The sequence below is a fragment of the Ochlerotatus camptorhynchus genome, unplaced genomic scaffold, assembly GCF_037179485.1.
Source record: "Ochlerotatus camptorhynchus isolate MF236.1 unplaced genomic scaffold, CSIRO-AGI_Acam_v1.1 ptg000021l, whole genome shotgun sequence".
NCBI classification, from domain to species: domain Eukaryota; kingdom Metazoa; phylum Arthropoda; class Insecta; order Diptera; family Culicidae; genus Ochlerotatus; species Ochlerotatus camptorhynchus.
The window spans coordinates 3,861,641-3,881,209 of record NW_027040513.1 but is presented as its reverse complement, the minus strand read 5'-3'; the positions used below and the strand labels follow the sequence as shown (position 1 = coordinate 3,881,209).

The 19,569-nt window shown below is 38.9% G+C and overlaps 2 protein-coding genes across 4 annotated transcripts in view; both read left to right on the top strand.

Annotated features, from left to right (window-relative positions):
• Nucleotides 1-19,569, top strand: part of aPKC (protein kinase C iota type) — a 499,255-nt gene that overhangs the window by 105,044 nt on the left and 374,642 nt on the right. The gene's annotated exons all lie outside the window — the stretch shown is intronic.
• The window catches only part of LOC135703384 (splicing factor, proline- and glutamine-rich-like), a 76,317-nt gene continuing 63,002 nt past the window's right edge, over nt 6,255-19,569 (top strand). Inside the window, exon 1 of the mRNA XM_065224582.1 lies at nt 6,255-7,874. The gene's annotated coding sequence lies outside the window, so the exon portion shown is untranslated. The remainder of the gene's footprint in view (nt 7,875-19,569) is intronic.

Sequence of the window (19,569 nt, the reverse complement as noted above, 5' to 3'; positions counted from 1 at the left end):
TGCCAGTGGTGGCGGGGGGAATACCCTTCACCATCCCTATCCAACGGGGGAGTTTGGTAAAGAGAGATGATCAAACCGATTTGTACCTTCATTCATAAACGTTGTCCTTGCTCGCTTTCTACTCTCTATATAAACAATTTCACACTGCCGTACTTTAACGGAACTATCAACTCTATACTTTCATCTCCTCATCTATCGTATAAAAATTACCACTCCAGTCTGTTATTTGAAATTACCATCTTCAATTATTTTTTTGACAAATAAATCAAATTTGATGTAACCGAATGTATTTGATGTGAAATTTATAGCAGTTTTAATAAATCATTTGAAAATGTTTAGTGACCAGTGGGTATGACAAAAACTGATTTTTTCATCGCTTGTCTTTTCTTCTGGTATGAAAATTTATTCGAATTATTTTTTTTCCTAATACAAGAAACAATTCTAAATTTAATGTTGGACACAGATCCAAGGTCTGTTGAGAAACAACCGAGATCTGGTCACTTGGGTATCAATTCTCATGATTTTTCAGTGCGATATCTCCAAAATCGTTTTCAGAGTCACAAGTTGTGTTGGTCATCCTGAAGCAGGTTCTGGGTTCCCCGAGGGAAGTGGGTGTCAAACTTCAAGATTTTGCAAACTAATGCCAATGGTAGATTTTTCATGTCCACAGCTTGTACCAGTTACTCTGGAGCAGATTTCGCGTACCCCGGGGGAAGTGGCCAATTTCTTCATCCAGAACCTGCTTCAAGGAAACCGGGGCAAGCTGTGGACCTGAAAAAGGTGCCATTGTCATTGGCTTGCGAAATTTTAAAGTTTGACACCCACATGGTTCCGGACACCCGCATGGCTTACAGGGACCCAGAAAATGCTGCAGGATGGCCATCGCAACTTGTGATGCTGAAAACGATTCTGGAAACATCGCGCTTAAAAATCATGAGGATTGATACCCATATCAACGTGATTAAAAAGATTAGTGTTCACTTTACAGGATCCGATTTCAAGGAAATGGCTAGATCTCGGTTGTTTCTCAATAGATCTTTATTCTGTGACCAGCATTAATTCTAGTATCAGGAAAAAATATGAATTTATATTTTTTTTTATACCATAACAGATACAAGCGATGAAAAAAATCAGTTTTTGACATTCCCCCCAAAAAATCCGGAACATCTCTCACAAATTTTCAAGTGATTTATTTAAACCGCTATACATTTCCCAACAAATGCATCCGGTTATCCGGCAATCAATCCAAATGAGTGGAATCTGAGCCAAAGTCGACTCACTCACTGATTTAGGATCTTATCGTTCAGTCGATGAGAACGTTTTTCATATCCTTTCAGTTTCTCGCCTGTTTCGTTCTACTGCTGCTGTCAGTTCCGAGTCTATTAGCGGTTATCTGCTTGGTAGAATCAATACTCGTTCAGCTATCTTTTAGCATCTAAGCAGCTATTTATATTAGATTTAAAATGTTTTTTTTTTTATTTGCCCTGGCATGAGTGAAGAGATTCTGGGAGACACAGGGTGGCCAGCGAACTGGGAAAACCGGGAAATCCGGAAAATAACCGAAAATTTTAAAAGTAACTGGGAAAATCGGGAAAAACCCGGGAATTCTACGGGACAACCGGGAAAAATCAATAAAACCTAATATATCATCAATTGTATTTTTTATTTTTTATAAATGAACAAGTTTATATAGTTTGTGGATTTTTTTTTTAAATTTCCATGATCTCTGAGTAATGCAGATTTCAAATTTATCAACTTATGTGTTACTTTTCCAAATGCATTTGTTTTCCTATATAATTATCTGATTAGAATAATCATGATATTCTCCCAAAAACTCACCAGAAAATACCATTAGAACTCTTCTCTTCGAAATTCCCATAAAACTCCCTTAACAATCTCCATAGGTTTCTTTTAGTATTATGCTGAGAATTAAATTCCTTTGAAAACATTCTCAAAATACTAACGAAAACTTTCCTCGGGAATTCCAGTATTGTAAAATAAGCTAGACTAGAAAACTTTCTTCAGGAATCCACGATCCAATTAACCTCAGAACACCCTATAAATTCTGTTAATAATTATCTTTGGATTATCTCTAAAATTCTCTTGGAATTATTTTTAAAATTCACTTGCTAGTCTCCAAATTATCCCCATACAATTCAACTCAGAATCTTATTCGAATTCTCCTCGATGTTCTTCTCACAACATCCAGGGAATTATTTTTAGAATTATCTAGGATTTCAATTCAGAAATTTCATCCTTCTCCCCATAAATTCCATGGAATGCATCTCAGACTTCCTTAGGACATTATTTCAGAATTATTTTTTACTTCTGGTTAGAACTCCCTTAGGATGTTTATCAGAATTTTGTAGTTATTCTGCTGAGCATTTTTTCTTTTTATCTAGTTCGTTTATTTTTAAGGCTCAATCGCGTTAGCTTTATGGAGCCTATAATTCATTGTTCTCCTATTGCTGAGTCGCCTACGCAAGTGGTCGCAATTCATTCGACGAATTCTGGCAGGACGGCGGCCGAAGACGGAAGCTTCCGACGCCAGAAACGGAGGTCCGTGTAACGGCAAACCATCCTACGTTCGGCGTGTTGCCTAAGCAACGGAGATCCGTGAGACGTCAAGTGTTTGGGACGTTCGGCGAGTTGCCAGTAGCACGGTCAGCGATCGCCAAGTCGACGGTCGTAAGCGGAAGTGCGGAACGACGGGTGTTCGTGTACGTTCGGCGAATCGCCGGTCAGACGTCGACTGCAACACGGTGCGTCGTGACATCCGTACGTCGACGAGGTACACCGGAGCTGCGAGGCCGTGCAGTAAACCTTTCGGTGGCAACATCGACGATGAAGAGGAGAAATATACTGTGAGAACGTTCCTGTTTACGTGATGGGCGGACGCTCTTGCGACGCCGAAGAGAAGAAGATCTATGGCTGTTTAGTGAGTAGTGGATAGGAGCGAAAGAGCAATAAGGAACAAGAAGAGCCAGGAGCTAGGAAGGAGGAATGTGGGCGTTATGAAGGGATGAATAAATCATAAGTCAAAATGAGATTCAACCCTGTTAACTTTTGTTGGTGCACATGCCTGTAAGTGTTTGTGATTTTGTCCGCTTTGGTAGTTTTGCAGTTTTGGCTCTACCGCTACCGGAGTACTGTAACACTGGCCTTCATTCTATGTCTTGGGCCGAATACTCGCGGCTTACCCGATGTTAGAGAGGTACATTACCGAAGGATAGGAAAAAGGGAGGAGCTTGGGGGTAGGGTTTCGTTGTCTTATCAGAGCGATGTCGCCAGTATGAACGGTAGTGTGGTTCTAGATTCGTCTGGTGTTCGACCGGCTGTGGCGACGATGAGACTCATCGAGACGGGGGACAAGACAAACAAAAACTAATAAAGCGATACAAAAGACAAACGAATTAAATTCTTATACTAGACATTTGCAGAAACACATAAATCGACTGCAAATCAGCATTTTCCTTGTATTAACATATATGCCTTTTAAATTCTCCTAAAAAATTCTTAGGTATTATCCTAAGAATTTTATGATGTTTTTTTTTGTTTCTGGAGCTCTGAACCTTCTTCCAATTTGCAGAGCCTTGAAAACAGGACCAATCTGTTTTTTTAATCTGTTCTGTTAATATTCCACATTTTAAGTATTTTTCTTAATCCCATATTTAAAAAAAATCCAATTCTTTTTGTTCTTTAAATCTAAGGCTTTACTGTTTTCATAAATATTTAACAAATACAGAAAAAAAAACCCAGTCTAATGCTCCTAACAAATCTCACAGCTTTAGAATTTTTTTAAGATCTCTGTTAGTTTTGACTACGGAATGTTCAAACATTTTCCTACTCCGAGGTCTTCATCAAATTTCCTTAGCTCTCATTTGTATCAAGTAATAGATTTTTTAAACAATGTCTTAATTAGATCTCTCAATCTTTACAATTCGGTTTAAAATATCCCCATTCAGATTAATAGCGTTCGGCCTAGTGACCTTACAAATATTGGTTATGCAATAGTAAATGATACTATCGAGATAGGTACTAAGAAAATCAAATTTGCCTCACTTTACTAAGCTTGCCTCTTATGTTTGCAAAGCCCGAGAACCTAATGGGCAATTGTGTCATGGGATTTTTATGAACGAACGCTATTGAGCTAATTGGGTAATTTGACCGAAATTTCTTAAGAAATCATTAAGTTGATAGGGGAAATGGATGTAATGTCGGCCTAAATACCTCCAATTTGGGCCCATACATAATTTCAGCCATCGACTAAATTTTCAATAGCGACCAAAAATATCCATTAGTACCGTCCCAATGACGCGATCATCTAGATAAAATTGATAAATAGCAGATTTTTAGCAATGGGCCCAACCTTAGATCCATAGGCCAACATTAGAGCCATTTCCCCTACTTGATATATTTCTTATAATCGCTCCACATTTGAAGATCACTTCCAGTTGACTTGTATGGTGAGCTGACGAAAACATAATTATTATTAGCTGGCCCATAATTGTGGGATGACTGTAAAATGGATGTGTAATAGATAAAAAAATTGCAAAGAATAAAGATCATTGGTTATTTTTTAACATTTGAGCCATTTTGTTGAATATACTTTCATCTTTACCATTTTTTCCGTGAAGTTTTGCTATTGAAGGTAATTTGCGCAGAAATATCATGGCAAATGTGCACTTTGATCACGGTTTAAAAAAATATGAAGTGCCTTCGTTGTCAGCATGCTAGCTGAGCTCCTCAATTAATTTTTCAAGACGTTATTTGGTAAAGATTGAGTTTCGAGATTCAAGGGGGCCTCATAGCCTAGTCAGTAAAGGCACGGTATTATCAAGCCGATTCCCGGTCCGATCGAGGTAATCTTTTGGGTTGGAAATTTTCTCGACTTTGCTGGGCATTATCATTGTGCTTGCCACACAATATACAAATTCATGCATTGGTATTGGCATCGAAACTGTGGAAGTGCATTTAGAACACCAAGTTGAGAGCACGCAATAAGCTAATATGCACTAAGCAATATGCTTGAAATGCGAATAAGAAGAAGAAGATGAGTTAAAATCAAACAAATAACTGGAAAGGATCGCATCCCCATGATCTGTAATTATCCATGTTTCATAAGCATAAAATCAATCGCTCTTCCAATTTTACTGCTTAAAAATGTATTATACATATTAAAAACTATATTGCGTCGTTATTTGTATAAACAATACTGTTCTAAGATTTCGAAAATTCACTCGTAAAAACCTCCACCCTTCATCGACTCGATGAAAAAATAACAATTAGGGAGATATACGCGATCACAAATTTCGATCACCCAAACACCCCTTAAATCGCAATGTAGGCTTTAATTAAAGAAATAAACGCGATTAAAGATTTCATACCCCCAACACTCCTCAAATCGCGATTTAGGCCTCAATTAAGGAGATAAACGCCATTTTTGAAAACGACAATATGGGCACATATTATAAATCTAAAAAATTTCCATCATCGAGGAGCTGAAAATAAACTTAACTTCCCATAATCGCATATCAGTCCCATCTTTGCCTGATTTCCTATCCATATGGGACTGTTATGCGATTATGGGCAGTTAAATAAGTTGTTGTTGTTTCTTTATTAAGGAGACTTCTGATAAACTTAAATAATTTAAATCAATAGATCCAATGGCAGTTTTGTAACATCCTTGTCACAAACGTTGTGCTGCCAAGTCTAAAGCTCAACAACAATCTAATATGAATAACGATACTTCCATATAATTTTCCTTATCTCCTGACCAGAACCTTCATCACCAATCCCAATCACACTCCGATCAGCCAAAGGCCAATCTCAAAACTCGTAGAATCAAGAAATCAATGTATAATTTTCTTAGTTCCAGATTTGGATTAGGGGTCGTCCATTAATTTTGTCACACATTTAGGGGGGAGGGGGGTTTTGAAAACTGTGAAAAGCCATACAAAAAAAAAAATTAAGGTCCATACAAAAAATGTGACAAAGGGGGGAGGGGGTCGGGTTGAAAATGGGCCAAATTTGCGTGACTTAATTAATGGACCATCCCTTAACTAGTTTAAAAACCAATCAATTTGCTCCTGTAAGTTTAGTCCTGATTCGATAGATTGGTCTTATTTTCCAAAAACCACACCCAAACAGCTAGATACTAAAAATAACTGTTTGAATTATCATGCAATCGTTCTAACTTTCCTATACTAAGATCCCTTCGCGTAAAGGCATGGGGGTTATTCGCCATTTCTTCAGTTCAAAACAATTCCGCATAAAATCTCCGAGCAGGCTACTTCGAATGCATCTCAAGTAGGATCATTAAACTGCTATCGTAACGTTCCGATCTCTTCCCCCCACCCCTGCCGTGCCTTCTACCGCAACGCTCATTACATTACACCAAGCTTCTCCATCCATCCATCCATCCGTATCAAATCCGTAGCTCGTAAAAAAAAAACTTTCTCCGCACTACCGCACCCCAACCCATTTGATGACCTGCGAAATGACCGACCGCATCGCATTCGGCTTTCCCAGGGCCACTCCAGTATGACCTCCCGTGCTTATCCTAGTTTCACGTTTATCGCATTCTGCCTTGTACCCGCTGCTTCTATACGGCGGCGGTGGCTGTCAGCCACTTTGCTTTGACAGACCCACACACTCTCGCTCGCTCTCCCTCGCTGCAGGAGTCTGCGCCGTACGGGATCTCCTGGGAGAGAAATAGAGGAACCTTGTGACGTAAAAGCAGCTGACAGTTGGGACGGGTGTCCTGTCAGAATTGTGTGCCAAAGGGCGCTTGCGCGGGTCCTTTCATCGCATAAGGACCTCTGATGGTCGGTTCCGGAACCCGATTTTGACACTCTGACTGGCCAGGATACGGCCGAGCCCTGACTGACGACACGAGAGTATGCCAATTGACTCATTGCATTCTCCCGGAGTAGAGGTTCGCTTCACGTCAGCCAGCCAACCAACGAACCAACCAACCAACCAGCCATCCTCAGAGTCAGACTGCTGGGAACCCGTTCCGTGTGAATCCGTCGGGCGTGCGAGTGTGGGAGGTTCCTTTTCGGTGTGACCGTGAAATCCGGTCGTTTCGTGAGTGAAGTGCACACAACAAAGGATTCCTGTTTTGCTACATCCTGAAGGACTGCGACCTCGTTCTTAACCTGCCTTGCGTTCTTTCCTTTTTTCCAACATTGTTTGCTGGAAAACCACCACCCTTGAAAAAACGTGAAGTATTGTGATTGCTCCGGGCCACAACCAGGAACCAGTGTCGGGAAAAATTCCAACAGAGTGTACAAAGGGGAGAATAATAGTGCACCGGAGACGGGAGGGCAAAGGAAGAGGCTATAGAAGTTCCTCAATTCCTCTGTTGTGCACCACTGCAGTGAGGCGAGTTGAGCTTGATCCCCACCCCAATCCGTGTTTTCAAACGTCGAAGGAAAAAAAATAAGAAGAAAAGTGAGCCTAATAAGCGAAGATCCGGAAGATCTGATTCGAATCCAAGTTGGCAAATTAAGAGTCAGCAGCAGTGGTTGGGCGAAAACCGAAGCAGGCTGCTGCTGCTGTGCTGTGAGGCCGAAGAGGAGGAAAGAAAGCGAGTGACGTGATTTTTGCCACTAGGCTCTCGCACGGAAGCGGACCAGTAGGCTGTGGAAAATTCGCGTGTTTGTTTGCTAGTGTGTATATGTGTATGTGTGTGTGTTTGTGTGCGCGCCCGTGAGAGTCGTGTTTTAAGGCCAACATCAACCTCGCGTTTGAATTTAGCTGCAGAAGCTGTAGAGGGAAAAAAAAATAATAAAGATTGGTGGCACACAAGTGTTCGCAAGTTTGGTGAGCCCTATAATATAAACGAGAGGAGGATTCGAGCCGAGGAAAATGTATGATCATTATTTTATGGCGTGAATGTTGTTTTGTGAATAACATTACGGGCGAGGAAGATTGATACGAAGAAACGAACAAGGTGGAAACCAGAGAGAAACCCATTTTGGGGGATGTTGTTCGGTTCGGTTGAATAAATCAGTTTTAGGTGGTTCAGTGGGTTTGGTCACTGATATTCAAAAACATGAGTCAAGTGGAAATATTTGTTATAAATTATCACAATATACAGTAAATTCTCCTGTATTAAATGTTATCGATATTGTACTTCGTTCGATGGAATTAAAATATTCTACTGAATTTGACCCCATCCTTTACTCCATGGTCTCTTTAATATCAAGTTAAGGAAAGCTTTTAGTGTTATTTAATTGAACCTAACGCTCTTCAATGCGTTTATGTTTAAAGGGGCTATTATGAAATTGTACCTTTGAAAGGCTAATTTGCTCCCTATATCTTCTAAAAACGTTGAATTAGCAGAACACTGTATCCGGGTGCGTAGCTACTCATGTTTTACACCCTGATCGCTTGTTTAGTTAGAGGTGCGTAGCGACGGGTAAACTTCATTTAGAAACTTCCCATGAAAGCTTTGAAAATAAGCTTAATAATATCAAACTATAACTGATCTTAACTAACTTAAATAACTATAACTTCCCTCTGTCAATCGTCAACATTGGCTGATTCTATGGAGATTCAAGGTTATGACATCATAATTTAACGTTTGCTTCAATTGAACTCTAGTATAAGTAACTCATTAGGCAATGCATAATAATGGATTATGGACACTCGTCAAATCCCTTAAGGGCTAGGAAAGCGTGAGAGTGGCTAGTTTGGTTGACTAGGTTTCACTCGAAATTACAAGCGTGTATTAGAATTTCAGCATAATCGTCTCTGGGGGTAGATGAAGTAATGAGGTACTTAAGCTTATGTAATATTTTCTCAATATTAACCTTGAAAAGTTTGGATTTGATGAACTGAAGGCAGGGCCGTCTCAACTGTAGGATTATAGCGGCCTAAAGCCCCAAGTTAGAGCAGCATAAAGCACAACGCATGGCCGGTTTTAAAACTTGTTTAAATATTAAGAGTTTATTCTTCAGGCAAAGTTTGGATTTCCGGTTTATAAGAGGATACAAACATTTCATAGATTTGTTACGTTTGGTTTGAATGCCCTCAATGTGATCTTTAAAAGTTAATTTTTCGTCAAGTACTAATCCAATCTCTTTATTGGTTTTTGTTTGTCTTATCTTTTTTGTTAATTTTATAACAAACAAAGAACAATGAACTATCGGCTCCGTAAAGCTAACGCGATTGAGCCTTCCAAATAAACGAACTAGTTAAAAAAAAGTACTAATCCAAGATATTTCACTTGACTTGACCAAAAAATTGGAACTCCGTTCATAGTGACTATGTGACTTCTACTAGGTTTCAAAACGGAAGCTCTAGGCTTATGTGGAAATTTTATTAGTTGAGTTTTGGAAGCGTTGAGAGAAATCCTCAACATTCTTGAAAATATGCAATACAGAAAAGATCAACAACATGTTTCTGTCATTCTGAAACACCTTGTAGCTCTCGAACTTACGAAACGTCAATACAATAAATTAAAAGAATCTTATCGTTCGGTGGTTCTTTTTGCGATCTAATTTTGTGCATGAGCATGATTGACCGCCCACGGTTGCTGCTCTGTTATTGCCAGATCAGCTGTAATTACACAGAGAACCAATAGATGTTGCTTGGGACTAGAATTCATCCTCAATTTGTAAAAACTGGTGATCTAAAACTCGGCAATACCAGTGCCGGCCGCGCCCAAACGCAGGTCAAGGAAGGAATGGGTAGGAATGTGTTGACGTGACACTCGCTTTGATGGAAGCCAGGGACTCCGCTGCACTTCCACGAGGAATCACTGGGATGTTGGGTAAGAGTGTTGGATTTGCAGCAGGGTTCGTTTTGGTAAACGATATGCTGAATTGACGTCTCAACGATCATACAACGCGAAGGAGCTCTGGATCGATCCCACGTTCTTCTGTTCAGTAAGCAAACCCGTTTGCCACTAGGCAAATGAGCTCCTTATTAATCATCGAGTTGCTGTTATTACCATGTAGTCATATTAACAAATGATACGATTGACGAATCTTGAATGTGGATGGGCCTGAGATACAACTCATGAGCAGAACAAGCAAAAACGGTCGCTCTAAGGCCACCGAGTCCCTCATATCACACCATACCGTTACTCAAGTTGTTATAACCATTCAAACCCAGCACCGACGACGATGACAAGTTTCGCAAAATACACGACGAACAAGCGATTTGACCATAAAGCTCTTTAATATTAATGGTCCTGGGACCGCGTTTTTCCTCTTAGCAAGCAAGCAAATCTGCCAAGCAAGCACTTAGGCCTTCATAAGGTTTCACTTTCGCGCGACGTTCAATGTTTCGATTTGCTCTTTACGCATTGTTCAGGCTCTCAAAACAAGCTATGACCGACATGACGATTGTTCAAGCCCTGATTAAATATGCTATTTAAAAGAAATTACTTTCTCGCAAGCATGCTTGGCATACATAGTTTTGTTCGCAAACTGCTCATTTGCTAATAACTTTGCACAGAGTTGACGAAACATAGTTCTGTTTGAAGCATTCGATACAATAGAGTTTAAGCTTCTTATAGATATGTAAAAAAAAAAGATTTTAATTCTAGTAATAAACTGTCTTTGATTTTGCGTTGCAAAAATGAAGTGAGAAATATTCGCTGCACATCTCGGACTTTAGGTGTAAAAATTCATTGGTGTTGATTCAAATGATAAGATTTACCTGATCTTTGCATGTCTACTTAAACTATGATCCTAATCCATCAATTACTTTAAAGAAAACTAAATTTCAACAACTGAGTGAAAAGTTATTAACAAATGAGCAGTTGGTGTGTACAACTGTGCATGCCAAGCATGCTCGCAAGCAGTCAATAATGTATCCCAAACTGTTACGATTTTCTACAATAGACTGAACTATGTTCTTGCACTCGGTTGCACACATTACTGACAGTATCGCTTTTCTTATGTTCTAAATAAAACCGCAAAATAGATCACGCGCGATCGAGGCTATCCCGGCAGGAAACAACTTCTTTTTCTTCTTCGCATTTCAAGCTAATTGCTGATTGCATATTAGCTTATTGCGTGCTCTCAACTTAGTGTTCTAGATACACTTCCACAGCTATTAATTGAGAGCTTTCGATGGGGTCTTCAAATTTCAAAATCTTACTAAGATTTTAAGGTGAAGGTGGGAAGGGAAGTTAACTGAAAATCCAACAGTGTCTTACAATGAAAGGAGTAGGATGGTTTTTCGGTATTTTCGGTGCTGGCAGTATTTTTGTTTTAATAGGGGAAATGACGGCTTCGGCAAAACAGACTATTTTCGGCAACCCAAATTGAAACACTATTTTCACTGGATTTTCTTACGAAAACACTTCGCTAAATGCCTGCAAACGATTCTTTATGCTTTCAGCTTCAATTTGACTATATTTTTACCACTGAGAAAAAGCTATCTTTTTCTTGAAATGAAACACACGCACTACAAATTGTAGCTGATTTTGAGTTGCCGATAATAGAACAGCAGATTTACATGCAGTTCAAATGGAACGGTTGCCGAAGAAAAACTGGTTGCCGACAATACTCGCTCTCACTAGAGAAGATTGGAGCTTTGTAAAAGCGTTTGAAAACAGTTTTTGACAATTCTTTCGACTGAAATTGTTAGAGCAGCTGGCAGCAAAAGATTGTAAACAAACCAATGCTGCATATGTGTGCGTTCCTTAGAGAAAAAGGCTATAGAAAGAAGGTCGCTGCTTAGGTTGCCGAGAATACGTAAATTCCCCTATCAAATTTAAAAAGTCTTGATCAACAAAATGTGATTCAAAGTGAGTGAGACCGTGTGCTCCCTTTAAGACTTTTTAAATTTGATTTCATAACAAAAAATACTACCAGTACCGAAAGTAGAAAAAAAATCCACCCTAGAATTGCGGAGGAAGGGGGGGGGGGGGTCTAATAATTCTCAAAAACCCATACATAATTTGAGGATGAACGACACAGTTGAAGTCAAAATGCGTTTTGAATTAGAAGCAAAATGGCTATTCTAAATGGATCACAAGTTGGGTTGATTATGTCTTTGTGAAAGCCTTACGTCTTGTTTTCCTCTACCTACCTCTCAATGCGTAGAAGGTTTGTGTTAAATGAAGAATTTTCAGTTATTACAGACAACCATATTTACCCCGTGCTCTAAATGTTATGGAGTAATTGACGCGAAAACTGATATCTTTTGCATCATTACGTGCGTTGCCATTAAATGAACTATTCAACATATCATATCATCATATGGTATGACCCACATGGTTCAACGTTTCAAATTCGTAGAAATTTAGTTTTGCAGCACGTGTTGGCATAATCGGATTTCTAATTTAGAAATTCTATCACTACAAAGTGGATTGCTTCGCATGTACAATAATCGGCTGAAGGAAAACTGAGGCTGGAATCCTTTTCGACGCAAGCCCTCGGCGAAAAGGCGAATCGTGTTCTTCAAATAAGAATTTTCTAAATATTAGATAAACACATCACATTTCTAAACAGGTCGTAAAACCTTTATTTTCATTGCTAACGAATCCCAGCGCCTATCGTGCTCCTCAGCCAAACCATGTTTCAAGCCGATCCTCTGAAGATATCGCGTTGTATGGAAAAGCCGTTGTGCTGTAGCGGCAAATATTTTATTACATTTGATACAACAGGCTCAGAGAGTGAGATGGAAAGATAAGAGAACTGGATGGTTCCATTTTCGAGGAAAAATACTAAGAGGCTACTGAAAGTTTCATCTCCTTCGGCATATATTTATGTTCGCAGGCATTCGTCGATGAAGATGTTCAGAAGTGTTGTAGTCTCAAAAGGATACAGTAGGGTGGGAATCTTTCGACTTCAATAACGTAGGTATAATAAGCATTGATAAGCAACAGTACACTTACGCGGTGATATTTCAAACGAACATGCTTCGTTACTGGGTAATTCGAGTGAACCCTTCGTATCCTGGAGGTTGAACTTTTTGTTGCTCGTGGTTATGTTTGTCAGCATATCGACGACAGATTTCATGCAAAATGTTGCTCTTGAATCGTTTCCAATTTGGAAATTTCACCGGCAATCATTCTTTCAGTTAGCAAAAGGGTTGAAAACACACGCACGAGCGAGTAGTTTAAAAAAATGCCGATGCAAACTGTGGTTTCTGTTCCTCTTGACTTTTTTTTTTCTCTGCGGTAGACCTCGCTCATTTCAGAGTTTTGTCGGTGGAAAAAAGGCAACTTTTCCAATTAAACTCACAAAAGTTCCCAGCACTCACGAACTGCGTTTGTTGCCAAAGCCCTCCAGTTGGCTACACAGAGCTATAACGAGCTGCGTTTACCGTTTACATATGCTCAAAACAAATTTATCGAAAACTTTGACATGTTTGACGCTTTCGGCGATTTTTGAAAATTTGCAAATTTATCGACATTTGCGACAGCCCTGATTTCGAAATCGGTGTGGTTTATGTTAAGTCAAACACCGCATGCATCGTATCGCGTGATTGATCGCCCGCAGGCAAGACGGTATTTGCTGTGCGACTAACAAGTAATCGCGAAATGGTTCCACCCCAACGTCTTTGCCTACTTTCGTTCTTCGCTGTTCAAGCTGGTGCTTTTCAATTACAAAAGTAACTCATTGGCTTCCTGCTTTCTGGCGCGGGGAATAAATTTAGCTCTCTAGGAGCGCTCTCTGCCGGGGAACGAGGAAGACCACGGAAGAGTTTCCGCAAAATTTTGCGCCATGATGGTGGCGGCGGCAGCAGCTTTACTCACTATACCTTACCGTACTGTTGTTGAATATTTTATTTTCTACAGATCTATCTACCGCCTCCAGGTCGACTACGAAGGCAGACATTTTTCGACGACTAAAGCAGGTCAAACGGATGGTAATTTATGAAGACGCACTGGTTGAAGACATATTGCGCCTATACTAAATCGTAGAAGGAATAGGATTTAACCTGGGATTCTTTATTCTCTCGAAGGTTCAAGAGTTTTCTACTCTGTTGCTCTTTCAGCACCTCCACACTTGTTAATTGAGTGCTTTCTATGCTTGTACCAGTTTTGCATTCGCATATTGTATGACAAGAACAATGCTACTCTATGCACAGGGTGGTCGTGAAATTTTACAACCCGAAAATCGATCCCGCCACTTTTCACTAACTGAGCTAAGCAAGGCCCCATATCATCCTACATTCCACACCAATTAACCAAAGACTTCAAGCAGAAAGCCCTTCCCACCCACTCCGCTCGTCATCGTCGATACCGTTCGGCTCCCGAAGGGATTTAACTCAATTTTCTGCACCGGACGCAGAACATTCCTTTGATTATTGAACTGTAAAAGAGATCCGGATTTTCGCTTCCCACGGCATTATCCCGGTAGGCAGCAACGCCCCCAGCGTCATGGAAAATCGAGGTCACTCCATACCCGCCTTTCGATTGTGGCTGCGGTGGATTGATAATGTCGGCTGAGCTGCTGCAGTTGATTTCAAAGGATCTTTAAGGTTCAACTGGACACACCCACAGTCGTATCGATAACATGTTCGGAGGAAAAACAACCGCTGAACCGTTTCCGCTTAAATACACACATACATACGCTTGCAGTAAAACTCCAACCTCGACAAAATAATATAATATATTGACTTTCTGTTGTGCAAACATTATCAATAATTTTATTATCGCTTGCCACGCTTAGAGCTTCGGGAAAAAAAACAACGGAAAGTTTTTGGCATTTTCTCCCTCGTCTCACATAGGAACACTTCGCATTGTTCGACATATGTTGGAGCGAGCCATAGCCTTGCGAAACTTTAAGGTTAGTCGAATCGATTTTTGATCGGTACATAGAAAGACATGCCATCATCCATTCTGCCGGGGCTGTATGGGATAGTTCAAATGTTTGTTTGTTTTTTTTTTGCACTTGGATGGTGCTGAATGAGGGTCATTTTCACGGTTCATTGGACATTTTTTTTTCTAGCTCACTGCAAATTTTTGCCGTTATGATAACGAATTTACAATAGGCGTTTTCCTACAGAAGCTACACAGGGAATTTTTGGAATATTGCATGTGACGTAAACTGTCTTACCTGAGCATTTCCACGCCAAATGACGAATCGGAAAAACTCGACCTTCAACTATTTGCATAAAACTTTGCATAATTGTGTTATGGAAAATCATTCACATTTTAAAAATTCAACCATTTTGGATGTGTTCAGAATAGCGTTTTTTTTTATTTTTCAATTCTAACATGAAAACGTCTCTTCTGATCGAAATGACGTCTGAGACAAAGTTCTAGAGAAAATAAAATTCTTGCTGGTAAAAATATACAGTGCTTTTAGATATAATAGCAGCAATAGTAAAATAGTCAAATTTAACATGTTGTAACTTTTTTCTCGTAAAATCAATCGAAAAAAATTCTCTCCTACACTCTATTGATCATAAAAAAGTTTCCAGAGAGTGGTTATAGCTCCAAAATACACGAGGCTGGATGTTGGCCTGTGGAAAATATGAACTTTTATTTTTAGTGGTAATCTCGTTGATACGTTGCATGAACTGCCTGTACTTTGTTGCAATATACGAGCAGAATGCACTCAATACACACAACTTGAATCGTGATGCTGTCTTCAGCAAAGTTGTTCCTTATAGTTCAAACTACGTGTGCTGATATTTTGAGCTTAATTGAGCTTGCTGACATTTTCAAAGCGATTCCCCCAATTCTGGCCATTTTTGGAATTTTCTAAACCATTATGCCAAGGGCTGTGCGGTTATCGATATTATCAGGTCTTTTGAAACATCTCAGGTAAAAATTTGCTGCTTAACACTACGAACACGATGCCTCTGGTAAAATGTGTAACGGCGAATTGGAAATGTTTGAAAAACCTTTACTCATTAATTTATCGATAGATTCAAACCTATTGATACCGAATAAATCTTTACAGTCTGGAGTTTCTAGTGCCGCTAATAGATTTGAAATTCGTCAATAAATGACTGAGCTATGATTTTACTAGAGGCATCGTGTTCGGATCATTCTACGATTCCAATTCAGCTCTACAGTTTGAATATCTTTTTTTTTTGTTTATTAGTTTATTTGATAAGGCTCAACCGAATTAACTTTACAGAGCCGAGGTCACTATACAATACATCTTAAAACTATAGTCAAAAGGTACAACACAATAAACACTTTATCTTCCGCTATCCAAAAAGCCTCCTCCATCAGAACTGGAGCCGCTTCCAGTGGTTTCATTGTATGGCAAATTGTTGTACACCAACGAGGGTCAGAGCGCGTCCATTGCAGCAATGGACGCAAAACGTGGTCAGCACTCACACACTCATCACGAAACGGTTGCTTTCCAAAGTCGACGACGCATCGACCGAAAGAACTGCTGATGAAGAACAATGAGGAGGACCACACAATGGTTGCTGCCGAGAAAACAGACGATCGCGTAGCACACATCGAGAGTGGCCTGCTTTTGTCGACAGCCGAGTGAACACCCTTTTGAATATCTGTTGCACTTAAATCAAAGATAACATATCAAAAAGACTGGCAACTATGTCAGAATCCAACCGGCAGATTCAGTAGCGCTGAGCTTGAGAGAAGGTGGAAGCAACGCATAGACAAATAACAGGGCTGGTAGCTGGTAGCTTTTTAGTGACTTGGTCATTATTTTGAAGCCAGTCACTAAAAAGTCACTTTTAAATCCAAAAGTCACTAAGGCTGTGAACCATTTGCCGAGTTAAATTTAACTCGTGCTTAAAAGTGACATTTTGAAAGTTGTTTCTTTTGTTCGAAAATCCCTGTGTTACCGATCGATCGGTTTTCGAGCAGAACTCAGCCACGGTTGTCAAAATTTAACTTCTTGTCTGTCAGAAATAAACACGCTCGGATAGCAGGGTTAATCGATAACTTTCCATCTGTCAAATTTTAACCAAAAGTTAAAAAAAAATCCGCCAAATGGTTTAGAGCCTAAAGTCACTATTTCCCTGAAAATAGTCACTAAAGTCACTTTTTCACTACTAAAATAGAGTGAAATTTAAAAATATCAACCAAATGTTTAAATTGAGTACTTGCCTCTAAGAAAGTCTATAGTAGTGTTAACAAAATCTGGAAAAATATACCTCCTTTCCCAGAAAATAAATTGTAAACCTTGGAAACTTTCCAAAGGTATTTGTCTATGATAGATATTCAAAAGTCTTTCAATGATTAAGTACTTTAGAAAATCCAAAGTAAATTTTAAGAGAATTTCAAAGGATTCTAGGGATGACACCAAGATATATCAGAGAAGAATACCAAAGTACAGACTACGAAAGTCTCATGTAAAATTAAGTGCTCTGAGGACCGATTTCTTCTTCTCCGCTTAAATCTTAAGCCAGGTTTACCTATACAGTGAAACTTGGCTTAACACATACGAGCGTCGCTTTTGATAATTGTTTAAATTATTAGAGACGCAAAATTCAGCTCGGATAAAATTTGGGAATAAATCTAATACAATTGAGAGTGCATTTTAACGAGAGCTCCGAGAATTGATGATTGGATGAGGCTTCTAGGTCCAATTCTAATAAGAATCCAAAATTAGTCCTGGAATTTCGCTTAAGGTGATGAAAAGTTGATGAAAATTCCATGAAAATCCCGTGAACTTCAAAGATGGTCTCTGCGGATAGTTCTAAAAAAATTCTGGGGTGATTTCTGACGATACTACCAAGAGAATTCTAAAGAGTTCGAAATAAATTCCGAGAAGAATTCCAATGGAATCAAATTTTGAGGGTTCAATTTAAAAGGAAATCTGAGAAGAGTTTCAAAATTTGTGATGGATTTTTGTTTTGAGAATTCAGAGGAAATACTATGGGAATTCTAAGGAGAATACGAATTGAATTTCCAATTGAATGCAAGGGAGAAGTCCAAGATTATTCTTAGCCGAAATTTATGAAATTTCTGAGGTTAATTGCATAGAAATTCTAAGGATGGATTTATGTAAGAAGCCTTCAGGGAGTTCCTAGAAGAATCAATAAAAAATCGAAAATAATCTACTTTAACTAATCATGTGTTATTACTTCATGCGTGAATTTAACGATTTACATAGTCGGAGATGCATAACGTCAAATATCAGACTTAAAGTGGAAATTTTATACGATCGATTAGGAGATTCAATTATAGAGTTGATAGTTCCGTTATAGTACGGCAGTTTGAAAATTGTATATACAAAGTAGAATGCGAGCAAAGGACAATTGTTCACGTCAAATGGCGACTTGAGCGAGAAACAATCGATAGAACTGTTTCCGCACATCAGAGGTACATAGGCAAATCGGCGATCATCCCTTTTGCCAGTGGTGGCAAGGGGGGAACACCCCTCACCATCCCTCATTAATGGATGAGCTTTGTAAAGGAGATGCTCTACCCTATTCGTACCTTCCTCAAAATTGCCCTTTGTTCGCTTTCTTCTTTGTATATACAAATAGTGTGGCATATAAACTATAAACTCTTTAAACTTTCATCTCCTCATCGATCCACTTTAAGTCTGATATTAAGCATTTCCAACTACGAAAATAATCTATTTCCAAGAATTTTGTTGATTGTTCTGCAAAGAATTTCAAGAATGCAATAGTATGTTTTTAAACGCTTATTTGCCTATAAGTTTAAGAGAAGGGGAATTATTCTAAAAAAGTTCTTGAGATCATTCTGAAGAAATTCTGTGGAAAGTTCATGGCAAATCATCAAAGTTATCTACCTAGATATATCAAATATTTAAAGATTATTATTATTATTTATCTTTATTAGGGAGGCTTTCAGCCTTGGGCTGGTTCGTCTCCATAGAAATATTTAAAGATTTCGAACGCAGAATCAAATTCAAGATCACAAAAAATGGGAATAACTGTTTGCTTGTCATCATGTACAACGTAAGCAAAAGTAAATTATTCAAATCACTTCAAATGCTCTTCACAGGATGTGAGAGTCGATTAAATTAGAGGAATTTATAAAATTTAATTTTAAGTTCCATGACATATCAAACCGTATTTGAATTTCTAAGCTACCATATAAATGGTTACTTATTTAAATACTATAGTCACTATTTGGTCACTATTTCCGTAATTGAAGTGACTAAAGTCACTACCAGCCCTGAAATAAGCAAATACACACCTTTTTTCTGTGGTTGGAAGCATCACTAACAAATTCGTTTAAGTACTTATCTTTGAGTGGCTGATGACAGGATTGTGCCTGTCTCCTAGCGGCTAAAATGGGAGAGTCGTCAGTCTTCATGATATGTTGCCTTCGCTTATATCCTACTTGGTTTAATCAGGTGATTTTATTCTGCCAAAAGCTTATCAACAATCTCATTTTTAAATGCCCAAATTACTGCCAATTTTATAAGACAAGTGACGATGCATCACTCCAGCCAGTGTGTGAAGAATAACGGAGCACCCAAATGATCAAGTCTAGCTACAAGTATACGATGATCACCTCGATCAAAAGCTGCTTTTAGATTAGTGTAGAGATAAGTGGGGCAATTTCACCATAGGGTCAATGTCAACTTATTGGACATATTTTACAAATATCTCTTGCAGGTTTAATGCTTGAAGTCTACCTGAACTATCCATCATTTTAGTCTTACAATTTACTTTACTTTAGTG